General features: G+C 48.1%; 1 pseudogene; it reads left to right on the top strand.

Moving 5' to 3' along the window:
• The first annotated feature begins 9774 nt into the window (after positions 1 to 9774).
• LOC109764280 (uncharacterized) lies at positions 9775 to 11873 on the top strand (annotated as a pseudogene).
• The last annotated feature ends 1058 nt before the right edge of the window (positions 11874 to 12931 follow it).

Here is a 12931-nt window from a genome sequence, read left to right as displayed (position 1 = left end):
TGAGGGCATGGTCCTCGTGGGCACTACTATGACCCTCATGAGCGTGTTGCTCGTGGTCATGGAGATGATTATGATGGTGTCCCATACCGTCGTGCTGCTGAAGATGGGCGTCGTGCAGAACGTCGTGATCGAGATGGTCGAGATGACATAGCAAGAATCAAGTTGCATATCCCCAAGTTCACAGGAAAGGAAGACCCTGAGGCATATTTTGATTGGGAAGAGCAGTGTGATCAGATTTTTCGTATCCATAACCTTGCTGATCCGAAGAGAGTAAACCTTGCCTGTGTTGAGTTTTCTGGTTATGCACTCACTTGGTGGAATCAACTACAAGAAAACCAGCTGCTGCTAGGCCGTGATCACATTGACACTTGGGAAGAGATGAAACAAGCCATGAGGCAAAGGTTTGTTCCTTCACAATATCAAAGAGATCTCCGAAACAGATTGCAGCGTCTCAGCCAAGGTACGCGCACGGTGGATGAGTACTATAAAGAGATGGAATTTCTTGTTGGTTCGTGCTCGAATTCATGAAGATGAGGAGTCAAAGATGGCAAGATTTTTGCATGGTCTCAACAATGAAATTTCTGATTTTGTGGAGATGTTTCCCTATAACACTCTACAAGATATTTTGGAGCAAGCAAAGCGCACGGAGAGGAAGGTGCAGCGGAGTGGTCATGGACGGATATCTCATAACCGCACCACCACACCATGGCAAAGGTTGCAGCCAAGTGCCTCTCATGGTGGTTCTCAATTTCAGCATACTTCACACCCTACTGCCACCCGGCGAACATCGGCTTCATCGGCATCATCACCAGCCCCTAGGAATGTGGACAAGCGTGCTCCTTCTGCTGCTGGAAGTACCTCTAACCCCACGGCTGTACCATCATCTCGAAGCCGAGATATTGAGTGTTGGAAGTGCAAAGGGCATGGTCACATTTCTTCTGAATGTCGAAACAAGAGAGTTCTCTTTGTGAATGAACAAGGTGAATGGGAATCCGAGAGTGAGCATGAAGATAATGGAGCATCGGGTGATCATGAGGATGAAGAGGGCGAGAAGAGTGGTTGTGATATTCAGGCCGACATGGGAGATTGCTTTGTTTCTCGTCGTGTGCTTAGTGTTAATGCAGCTAGAGAAGAGAAAGGGCAGCGACATAATATTTTTCACACCCGTGGCACCATCAAGGACAAGGTTTGCAGAATTATTGTTGACAATGGCAGTTGTAACAACATTGCAAGTTCAGATTTGGTAGAGAAGTTGGGACTGAAACAAAGAAGGCGCCCAAGTCCATATAAGATGCAATGGCTCAATGATTGTGGTACACTTCGAGTAAGCAACATTGTCACCGTTCAGTTTTTCATTGGGAAGTACCGAGATCAAGTGGAATGTGACGTGGTACCAATGCAAGCATCCCAATTGCTGTTGGGAAGACCTTGGTTGTATGATCATGATGTGCAAATCAGCGGCCGTACTAATCATCTCTCATTCCAATACGAGGGGTAGCGCATATCTTTGCTCCCTTTGACACCCAAAGAAATATTGATGGATGATCTGAAAAAGAAAGAGAGAGTGAGCGAGAAACACTTGAGTGACATCCACCAACATAGTGAGCGAGAGAATCCAAAGCCAAATAAAACCCCACAGCTTAAATTGACCAAGACATGGGAAAAACAGGGATTAGTTATGATGGCTAGGAAAAGGGACATGAGAGAGTTGAGAGAACCCAATTCCGTGTTCTTTGTACTTTTGTACAAGGACAATTTTCTTTCTACTAATGAATTAACCTCCACCACTCCTAGTGTTGTTGTTGAAATTTTGCAGGGGTATGAAGATGTTTTCCCCGAGGAGATACCACCAGGGCTGCCACCACAAAGAGGCATTAAACACCAAATTGATTTGGTTCCAGGAGCCCCATTGCCGAACCGACCACCATACCGCACAAACCCGGAGGAAACCAAGGAGATTCAGCGACAAGTTGAAGGCCTACTAAACAAAGGTTATGTAAGGGAAAGTCTCTCTCCTTGTGATGTACCTGTTCTTTTAGTACCAAAGAAAGATGGATCTTCCCGAATGTGTTGTGATTGTAGGCCTATTAACAACATCACCGTGAGGTATAGGCACCCAATACCTAGGCTTGATGATATGCTTGATGAACTTAGTGGTGCCACCATCTTTTCTAAAATTTACTTGCGAAGTGGCTACCACCAAATAAGAATGAGAGAGGGTGATGAATGGAAAACTGCTTTCCAAACAAAATCTGGTTTGTATGAGTGGTTAGTTATGCCATTTGGATTGACAAATGCACCTAGTACCTTCATGAGATTAATGAATCATGTGCTTAGAATGTTCATTGGCAAGTTTGTGGTTGTTTACTTTGATGACATCCTGGTTTATAGCAAAACTTTGGATGAACATGTTGAACACATCCGGTGTGTGCTTGCTGTCCTAAGAGAGGAGAAATTATATGCTAACAAGGAAAAGTGCACATTTTGCATAGAAAAAGTTGTGTTTCTTGGCTTTGTTGTTTCAGGACAAGGTGTGGAGGTAGATGAGGAGAAGGTCAAGGCCATCCGTGAGTGGATGCCCCCACAAAATGTAAGCCAAGTACGAAGCTTTCTTGGCCTTGCTGGTTTCTACCGTCGGTTTGTGAAGGACTTCAGCACCATTGCTTCCCCAATGAATGAGCTAACCAAGAAAGATGTTCCCTTCAAGTGGGCAAATGCACAAGAGAAGGCCTTCCAAGAGCTGAAAGAAAAATTGACATCTACACCATTGCTTGCACTACCCAACTTTGGTAAGACTTTTGAGATTGAATGTGATGCAAGTGGTGTGGGTATTGGAGGCATACTAATGCAAGAAGGTAGGCCTATTGCATACTTTAGTGAGAAGCTAAGTGGTCCAACTCTAAATTATTCAGTTTATGACAAAGAATTATATGCACTTGTGAGATCTTTAGAAACATGGCAACATTATTTGTGGCCTAAAGAATTTGTGATACATTCCGACCATGAATCTTTAAAGCACCTTAAGGGTCAACCAAAACTGAACCGTAGACATGCAAAATGGAGTGAATTCATAGAATCTTTTCCCTATATTGTCAAGTACAAGAAAGGAAAAGATAATGTTGTTGCCGATGCTTTGTCTAGACGTCATATTTTACTCTCACAACTTGATACTAAAATTCTTGGGTTGCAAAGCATTAAAGAATTGTATGTGAATGACCCATATTTTGCTGAACCACACTCAAAGTGTAGTGAGGGAAAAGGTTGGGAAAAATTTCACTTGCATGATGGACTTTTGTTTTTAACAAATTGTGCATCCCAGAATGCTCTGTTCGTTTGTTGCTTTTGAAGGAGGCTCATGCTGGTGGTCTCACGGGACATTTTGGAGCAAAGAAAACTGAGAGTGTGCTGATTGACCATTTCTTTTAGCCAAGGAAGAGGCGTGATGTTGAGCGCTACGTACTACGTTGTGAGATTTGCCGCAAAGCTAAGTCACATTTAAACCCTCATGGACTTTATACGCCCTTATCAATTCCTAGTACACCTTGGGAAGATATTTCTATGGATTTTGTTCTTGGATTACCACACACTAAGAGGGGGAGTGATTCAGTTTTTGTGGTGGTTGATAGGTTTAGCAAGATGGCTCATTTTATCCCGTGTCATAAGAGCGATGATGCTTCACACATTGCTAATTTGTTTTTCAGGGAAATTGTGCGGCTACATGGAGTACCACACACTATTGTTTCAGATCGTGACACCAAGTTTCTGAGCTATTTTTGCAAAACGTTGTGGGAAAAGCTCGGGACAAAGCTTCTCTTTTCAACTACATGCCACCCACAAACGGATGGACAAACTGAAATTGTCAACCGCACGCTATCCATGATGCTGAGAGCAGTTTTAAAGAAAAATTTGAAGATGTGGGAAGAATGTCTCCCCCACGTGGAGTTTGCATACAACACGGCAGTACATTCGACCACTAAATTTTGTCCTTTTGAAATTGTTTATGGTTTCAAACCTGCTGCTCCCATAGATCTTTTGCCTTTACCATTGCAGGAGCGAACCAATCTTGATGCAAGTAAGCGTGCTGACTTCGTGAAGAAAATTCATGAGAAGACCAAGGAAAATATTGAGAAGATGACTGAACAATATGCAAAACGAGCAAACAACGGAAGAAAGAAGGTGTTGTTTGAAGAAGGTGATCTTGTGTGGGTACACCTGCGGAAGGATCGTTTCCCATATCAATGCAAATGCAAGTTGCAGCCACGTGGAGATGGTCCATTCAAAGTTCTTGCGAAGATCAATGACAATGCCTACAAGATTGACCTTCCGATGGATTATGGTGTTAGTCCAACTTTCAATGTGTCCGACCTCTCTCCATACTTTGGACCATCAGAGTCGAGGACGAGTCCTCTTCAAGAGGGGGAGGATGATGAGGACACCACAACCATCGACAAGTCTCCAACAATTATAGGTCCAATCACAAGAAGTCGCGCCAAACAAATAAGTGACCAGGTGAACGCTAACTTAAGTTTACCTTGTAACCTTGATGACACAACTATGCTTTCATCTCCATTGTTGTTGGTTGAACTTAGGTATAACATGGAAGCAATCCAACAACCTATGAGCTCTTGAAGCAACCGCTTTGGAGGAACAAGTTTGGAGAAAACAAGTTTGAAGTGAAGCTGATGCTGTCAGTTTTTATCTCTGATGTTTTGGTGTGGCACACCCATATGATGGAGAGACGGGGCCATAGGGGTACATCAACATAAGCTACATCAAATTATCTTTCCAATGCAAAAAACCTCACATCATTTGGAGTTGTGAGTCAAAAGTTCTAGTCATTCTCGTGGAAGGTGTCCAGGCTGTCAAGACTTCGTGAATTTCCGAGGAGCTCTGCAACAACTCCCAAAGTTGACTGCTTACTCACCCAAGGAAGCCATGCAAACCTGCTTACTTTTGAAACCATTTTCACACCTATCTAAGGGGGGTTGTCCCTGCTATAAAACCCCATCTCCCCCATCCTCTAGAGAACCTTTTGTCAAACCATTCAACTACAAGCTTATGCGGCAAGACTGCTAGAGAGATTCGAGAGATCTTGCTACCTTTGCTCTTGTGAGTTCATTCGGATTCGCGAGAAGGAGCGTCTGGTTCCCCCTAGTTCGTGCTCTATGGTTCCGGCCGTTTTGTGTGGATTAGTCCCGGTTTGTGGTTCTGCGATTGTTCGGACAGCGGGTTGGAGTTCTTATAGCTTCGGTCAGCCATCCCCAACGTACGGGTTACATCCAACCTTGGCAGGTATAAAGCTAGTTATCCTGGCTGCTTGCAGCTAGTTATCCCTCCCGATTCAATCCTACGACGTGAAGATCGGGCCACCCTCGGACGTGAACTTGTTCATCGGGTTCCCACCTATCATGCCCCTACCTCCGTCGTGTATTTGTAGAAGATGGTGAAGCGTGATGAGTGGCTCAAGGTCCGCAGGGAGGGGATGAAATTCCTCGTTACGTTGGACTTCATTGACGCCGCGGACAGGTTCTCCATCCGGTACCCAACGTGAAGTATGCCCATGCCTACAAGCTGACATATATCCCCTCTCACTCCTGCGTTTCTCCTAGAGTAGTACTGTTGCGGACATTTGGCTCTAACTGAAGTGTGATTTATGTAGTTTTGTTTGCAGCGGACATTGGGTTCAGACTTCAGACGGAGAACTTTAGGAGACTATCGACAGGACCAACGATCTTAACCCCACTGTTCGGTTCTGGTTCTGTTTCTCCTAATTTTGGTTTGTATTTCGGTGTTTTGTTATAGAAAAAGTCGATGGAGGAGGAGCGATATCTTACAATTTTGGCTAACTTTGTTGTACGCCAACATAATTTTTCTTTGTATCTGAAAATTTCAGGGAGAACACAGAAGCATTCACGCCTCATGATTTCGGCATCATACTTAACGAACTTCAAATTACTGATCTTTGTAATCAATCTTTTGTTTATAATTCTGCATAGGAGGCATTGAGCATGTGTGTGTGTGTGTGTGTGTGTCATGTTTGGTCATATTGATTTTCTTGAAAAAAATTGGCAGGTTCCAGTTACTGATTTTCGCATGAGTTGTGTTTTTATTGGATAAAATGTCACAAGCAAGCCGAGTCCACAGGTGAATTTCTTCAGGCACATCAGTGCAAAATAATAATATGACAATTGATAGTCTCTCCACTGTTTTCCACACAAGTTGGAAGAGAAAATAATGGCATGTAACTGAACACCTTTACTTTTTGCTGTTTGTAGGGCACCGTGATACATGTCCCTGTGTCAGGTCATTTGTTTGTTTCGTTAGTCCTCCCATGTCATCCTCTTTTGTCAGGTCGTATAGATTCAACAACTTGAGGCTCGCCCATGGTCGATTGGACCGGAAGAGTTGGTTTCCTTATTCTCTTCTATTTGTGTTTGCCTCCAAGTTCTAATTTTTGTGAGTTTTCAGATCCATTCGTTGTATGCTCATTGATGTCGATTTCTCGTGTTGCAGGGGCTGGTCCATGAAACATCAGTGCCATTTGGTTCTTCCTTCTACTACGGATGGTTGCGAATCAGCAGAAATTCCACACACTCATGGTCAATTGATATGTATGAAGCATAGGTCTTAATATTTTAATCAACTCGGCACCTGAAGCTATTCCCTTTATTTCGGCATCTATCTTGAGCTCATTTGGATATGGTACGTTGTTTTCTTGCTATCTGAACCTCACAACGGAACATTATCTCACTGTTATGATGGATGTCATATTTGTCACATTAATCTATGAGAAGTTCAGAATGTGCCCGCATATTGGGGTGGGGGAGAGATATACATATTGTGTCCGCATATGGTATGTTGTTTTCTCGAGGTCACATACCACTCCCCCGCGTCGTCCACTCTCGGGCGACCCGGGGGCGAAAACCTAGTCACCCGCCGGTTTCCCGCCGCTCCTCCTCCTCCCCCGCCGCCGCCGGCAGCCGTCGCCGGGCCTGCCCGCGCGGCGGTAGGCGGCGGCGGGGCTTCCCCGCACGCCCGCCTCGGCCTCTGGAGACCCTCCCTCCCCCACATCAGATGCCGCCGCCCGCTTTTTGCCGGCCCTCTGCGGCGGCTGACGTCTAGTCGTCCCCTCCCGATCCGGTGCGGGGGCCTCCTGGGACGGCTCCGCCCATCAGATCAGGCCAGCTCGGCCCTGGATCGGGGCGCTCCTCTGATCTGGCGGCTGGTGGGCCAGGGCTCGCCGGATCCGCCCAGATCTGGCCGGTGTGGCCCTGCCTCGTCCTGCCCGGCCTGGGTCGCGATGTGGTGCTCCCTGGTGGCGGCGGTGTGGGTCTTTCTCCATGCTTCGACGGGATGTGTGCGGTGGGTGGATGCCGGGGCAGCGGCCTCGACTGGTGTGGACGGCGTTGCCTCTGCGGGCGACGGCCGTGGGTGCTGGTGGTCCGCGACTTTGGCCGCGCGGGCGGAGAGGTCTCGCTGGACGTCTACTACAGTGGGTCGGGGTGCCCCGTCACCCGGTGCCTGCATCGATGAAGTCGAACGCCTTCTCCGGCTGCGTGCGCTCCTCTGGCCAGGTCTTTGGCCGAGTGGATGGGATGGGGGCGGGACCGGGGGAAACCCTTGGCCGTCGGCAAAGGCCACGACAATGGCGGCGCCTTTGCTGGGCGTCTGTTCCCTTCTTGGAGGCCTTGTCGAGGTCCTCTCCGATCTTTCACTGTGCTCTTCTTTTGGGTGAAAGCTCTAGTTCCCCTTGTGGGCGACGGCGTCGTACCCTCGTCGCGTTCCTTCTTGAAGGCGTCGCCTCGGGTTCCCGAAAGCACGGTGAGCGCTTTGCGGTGCGTGTGAGGTGTTTGGCGGCGGCAATGTGTGCAACGTTTCATCTATTCTACCGCCAGTCTTCATCTTGTGGTAGCGCTCCTTCGGCTTGGAGATGGACTGGCATAGATGGTGGTCGTCGTTTGGCGTCATGGTGGCGTCGATGGCGGAGGAACCTGCCAAGGATGGTATCTCAATCTGCTCTGAAGATGGACCAGTGGAAGATGATGGTGACGACATATGTGAGTGCGTCCGGTTGGATTGTGCCCCGAACCCGGTATGTGGCTCGGTCGGGGCTTCCGGCTTTAGATGTTAGGCCTAGGTAAGAGATCTGGGTATATGGCCCAGCTTGCACCCCTTCATCATTTGGATAGGAGGAGCGGCATATGTTGCCAAGATGGCGGGTTCAGGCATATTGTTGTACTAATTTGTAAGGTCCTCGAGAATAATCAATAAAAATGGCCGCATGCATCTCCCAGATGTAGAGGCCAGGGATCATCCTCCTTTTTTAAAACATGAATTCGTAACTATGGTCTACATCCCTCCAATTATATATGCATGAAAGTTCTTGTATATATATGCCAGTTGTAAAGTAAATACTGCTTTTGTTATCTGATATGTAGTTGCATCATAATATAGCCTTCATATTGTTCCCCTTGGGTGTCTTGACGAGGGCAACCAATTAAGAAAAACCTACGGTCTGTTACATACGCTGGTTCGCCATATTTCACAAATCCAAAACATAATTACATTGTTGCCTATTACGTCGTGAACTTCTGTTCGTGCGTATGAGTATAGGCTATGACTGCTGGTGTGCACACTTTATTCCGTCCTTTTCCAGCAACGAAGTTTCCAATAAAAATATGAAAACCTTATCTACTATCTACTACCATTATAAAAGGAAGAGAGGGGCAGATCCAAACAACCACATCCATTCATCATCAATATTTAATGGCTCATAATTCTTCTGTGTTTAACGCTGCAAGCCACGCATTAAGCCACTGCACTCCATCGATCGCTAATCAGCCCCGCCGTTCAAATAAACCGCTGCCCGCACGACCGCACGACCTCGACCTCTCGCCCCCTCTTCCTCCTCCTCCCAACGGACGCCACAGCACGGGCGGGGGCCTCCGCACGCCGATCCTCCCGCACCGTTCGCCGGCCCGTCGTTCCTCCCGCAGCTGTTCACCGCGGGAGCCGCCGCACAGTTCGCTGCCCCGCCGTTCCTCCCGCAGCCGTTCGCCACGGAAGCACCCGCGCCGTTCGCTGCCCCGCCGTTCCTCCCGCTCCGTTCGCCGCGGGAGCCGCCGCCCCGTTCGCACTTCCCGCCGTTCCTCCGCTCCGTTCGCCACGGGAGCCGCCGCGCCGTTCGCCGCCCAGCCGTTCCTCCCGCTCCAGTCGCCACGGGAGCCGCCGCGCCCTTCGCCGTCCCGTCGCATGGTGGTCGGAGGGGTGAGATGATTGGCTCTGGTGGGTTCGGGCATGTCTACTTCGGGATGAATCTGGACACTGACGAGCTCCTCGCAGTAAAGCAGGTGCTGGCTTTTGCGATTTGGTGATCTGGTTTGCATTGCCAGAGTTATCCAGCCACACTTGTAGTGCGCCGCAGAGTGTGGCGGCCAAAACCAGCGCCACACTTTTGGCGAGAAAATCTGTTGCAAAACACAGGTTGTGGCAAGCCTAACCTTAGTAGGAAACCAAATGGCAGCCTAGGTGGCTGTGGCGCGCCGCACCTTTGGCGTGGCAAGGTGCGGCCGGCAACCAAACAGCCCCTAAGAGCATCTCTAGTGGATGGTGTATATGGAGGTGGATGCTAAATATACACGATCAAAATCAAAAAATGTTTCCCAGTGGATCGTGTATCAGGTCGTGTACCTATACACGTCGCTCCCATGAGCGTACCTGGCGTGGGACTAAACACGACCGAACCACACTCGTGGGCTCGCGAACAGAAGGGAAAAGAAGAGAAAAAAGCCTCCCGCTCCCGCTCCCGTTCCTCTCCGGCCGCCTCCCCAAGGTCGCCGTCGCCCCTCTCCGGCCGCCGCCCAAGGTCGCCGTCGCGTCTCCTCTCCGGCCGCCGCCCAAGGTAACCATTTTTTCCTTTCTCGCGAGCGGGAGCAGAGGGGCGGCGACCGCACGCCCTGCAGCCTGATCTGGCGGCGGCGCCGGTGCCGGCGCGCGCCCTGGTGAGAATAGAGGGCGGGGACGGGGGGCTGGGCGACGAGTGGGGGCTGGGCGGCGGAGCGGTGGGGGGAAGGGGGGAGATGCAGGGGCGGCGGCCGGGCGCGCCTGTCTGCTGGGGCGGCGGGACGAGGGGCGCCGTGGGGAGATGCAGGGGCGGCGGCCGCACGCCCTGCAGCCCGATCTGGCGGCGGCGCCGGTGCCGGTGCGCGCCCTGGTGAGAATAGAGGGCGGGGACGGGGGGCTGGGCGACGAGTGGGGGCTGGGCGGCGGAGCGGTGGGGGAGGGGGGAGATGCAGGGGCGGCGGCCGGGCTCGCCTGTCTGCTGGGGCGGCGGGACGAGCGGCGCCGTGGGGAGATGCAGGGGCGGCGGCCTCAGGTGACCGGGCTGGCCTCTGCTGGATCCTCTGCCTCTGGTGACCGGGCTGGCCTCTGCTTCCAGGTCCACAATTTAAGAGGCAATTTGGGTAAATGGATAGTAAAATTGATCATATGCACAAAGCATAGCTGTTTGGAAGGAGAAGAAAATAATTTTTTGCTTGTCAATTTGATGCCAGATTGTGGTCTAAAATAGCTGTGCATTGGTTGCTTGCAGATGGATGCTGACCAAAGCTTCTTGGACACCCTTGGTTTTGATTACACACAAACACAACCAGAAAGTCCAATTGGAGAGCAGGCAACTCGATCAACTCAGCATCAAGCAACACCATCAACGCAGCAACGTTCTGCAATAATAGAGAAAGAAAAATCCAACAAAGGAAAAAATTGGTCTAGTGATGAGGACAAGGTTCTCATAGCAGCATGGGCAAATACAAGTTTGGATATTGTTGGGACTGATCAAAACCGAGATGCTTATTGGGCTAGAATTTCGGAGTACTACAACATACACAAGGAATCGTCATGGCCGGAGCGTAATCCTAATGCAATCAATTGCTGTTACACATTGATTAACAGAGAGACCTCCAAATTTTGTGGTTGCCTTCAGCAGATTTTAAATAAGGAAGAAAGTGGAAGGACTATAGCAGAAAAGGTATGCGCAATATTCTACTTCTATATGTGATGTGCAATATTCTATATGTGTTGTGCATTTGTATATGTGGTTGCCTATCTTGTACTTCTATATGTGATGTGCAATATTCTATATGTGTTGTGCATTTGTTAACAATATATTTATATGTGCAGACAAACGATGCACACATTCTGTTCAAGGAAATGGATGTTAAAAAAACGGCCTTTCACATTGATGCATTGCTATATAGAGTTTGAAAAGTATCCAAAGTGGCAGACAAGAGAACTTGAAACTTCTCTTAAGAAACAAAAGAAGACCATTGATGGAAGTCCAGGCACAGCCACCAACGATCCGTCCGATGCATCCTTGGTACGCACTGATGCAACCTCGATACACACTGATGCTCTTGAACATGAGAAAAGACCTGATGGTGTTAAGAAGGACAAGAGAGGTAAAGCTGATGAGAATGCTTGCAAGCTGTCATTAGAAACTGTGTGGGCAGCAAAGCAAGAGAAGGATGAGATCAAAGAAGCGGCAAGAAATGCTCGCTATGCACAGCAATTTGAATTGCGAAAAGAGGAGATTGCACTCAGAAAGAAGGAGGATGCACGAAACGAGAGGGAGGATGCACGGAGACAGTTTGAATTAGATGAGAGGGTCATGCTGATCGACACTAGTGGTATGACTGATGTGCAAAAGCAGTTCTACCAAGCTAAGCAGAATGAGATCCTTGCTCGAGGCCTAGAGTAATGTGAGCTATTTGATATGTGAGCTATATGAACTATTTACTGCTTTCCGCTAGTTGTTGTATGAACTATTTGATAACATCACTCATTGCATAAATATTTTATTGATAGCTACAAATTCATGGATTACATCACTCATTGCATAAATTAAAACTAGATGGAAAGAAATGGATTACAGACTTATAACTAGGACATCACTCGTTTCCAAACTTTTGCCACACATGGTCAATTACATCAAGTTTATGCTGATCATGTTCACCTTGATTTCTAATCCGGTGAGTCATCTGAATAAAAGAGCTCAGTTGTTCCGCATGAGTACGAGAGACCGTGACTCTTTCTCCCATTGCCTCAAAAGTGCAGCTTTGCCGACCAGTTTGTCGCTCCTCTTCAACTATCATATTGTGCATTATGACACAAGCTTTCATGACATCACCGATTTCTTTACGTTTCCATCCTTTAGCAGGTCCACGAACAATGGCAAAACGGGATTGAAGAACTCCAAAGGCTCGCTCCACATCTTTCCTAGCCCCCTCTTGCCTCTTGGCAAAAGTTTTATGTTTTCTGGTATCTGGAGCTGGTATGCTCTTCACAAATGTTGCCCACCATGGATAGATACCATCTGCAAGATAATACCCCATTATGTACTGATGGCCATTGATGCTATAATTCACTAGAGGAGTTTGGCCTTCAGCTAGCTTTGTAAAAACAGGAGAACGTTGAAGAACATTTATATCATTCAGAGACCCTGGTAAACCAAAATAAGCATGCCAAATCCAAAGATCTTGTGAAGCAACTGCTTCCAAGATCATAGTGGGCTCGCTGACATGGCCTTTAAACATGCCATGCCATTTTTTGGGGCAATTTTTCCAACCCCAGTGCATGCAATCTATGCTCCCTAACATACCAGGAAATCCTCTTTCCTCCTCTATTGCAAGTAACCTAGCAATGTCTTCTTCATTTGGAGATCTCAGGTACCTTTCCCCAAAAACTTCACAAACTTTGATCACAAATTTCTTGCAAGACTCTAAATTAGTAGCCTCAGCGGACCGGATGTACTCATCAGCACCATCAGCCGCTATTCCATATGTTAGCATCCGCATTGCCGCGGTCATCTTTTCCAGAGGATGTAACCCAAGAGCTCCAGAAGCACTTCTTTTTTGAGTAAAATAACCATCATAAT

This window comes from Aegilops tauschii, chromosome 1 (assembly GCF_002575655.3).
Source record: "Aegilops tauschii subsp. strangulata cultivar AL8/78 chromosome 1, Aet v6.0, whole genome shotgun sequence".
Lineage (NCBI taxonomy): Eukaryota > Viridiplantae > Streptophyta > Magnoliopsida > Poales > Poaceae > Aegilops > Aegilops tauschii.
The sequence above is the reverse complement of the archived record's forward strand: the minus strand, read 5'-3'. Positions and strand labels throughout refer to the sequence as shown.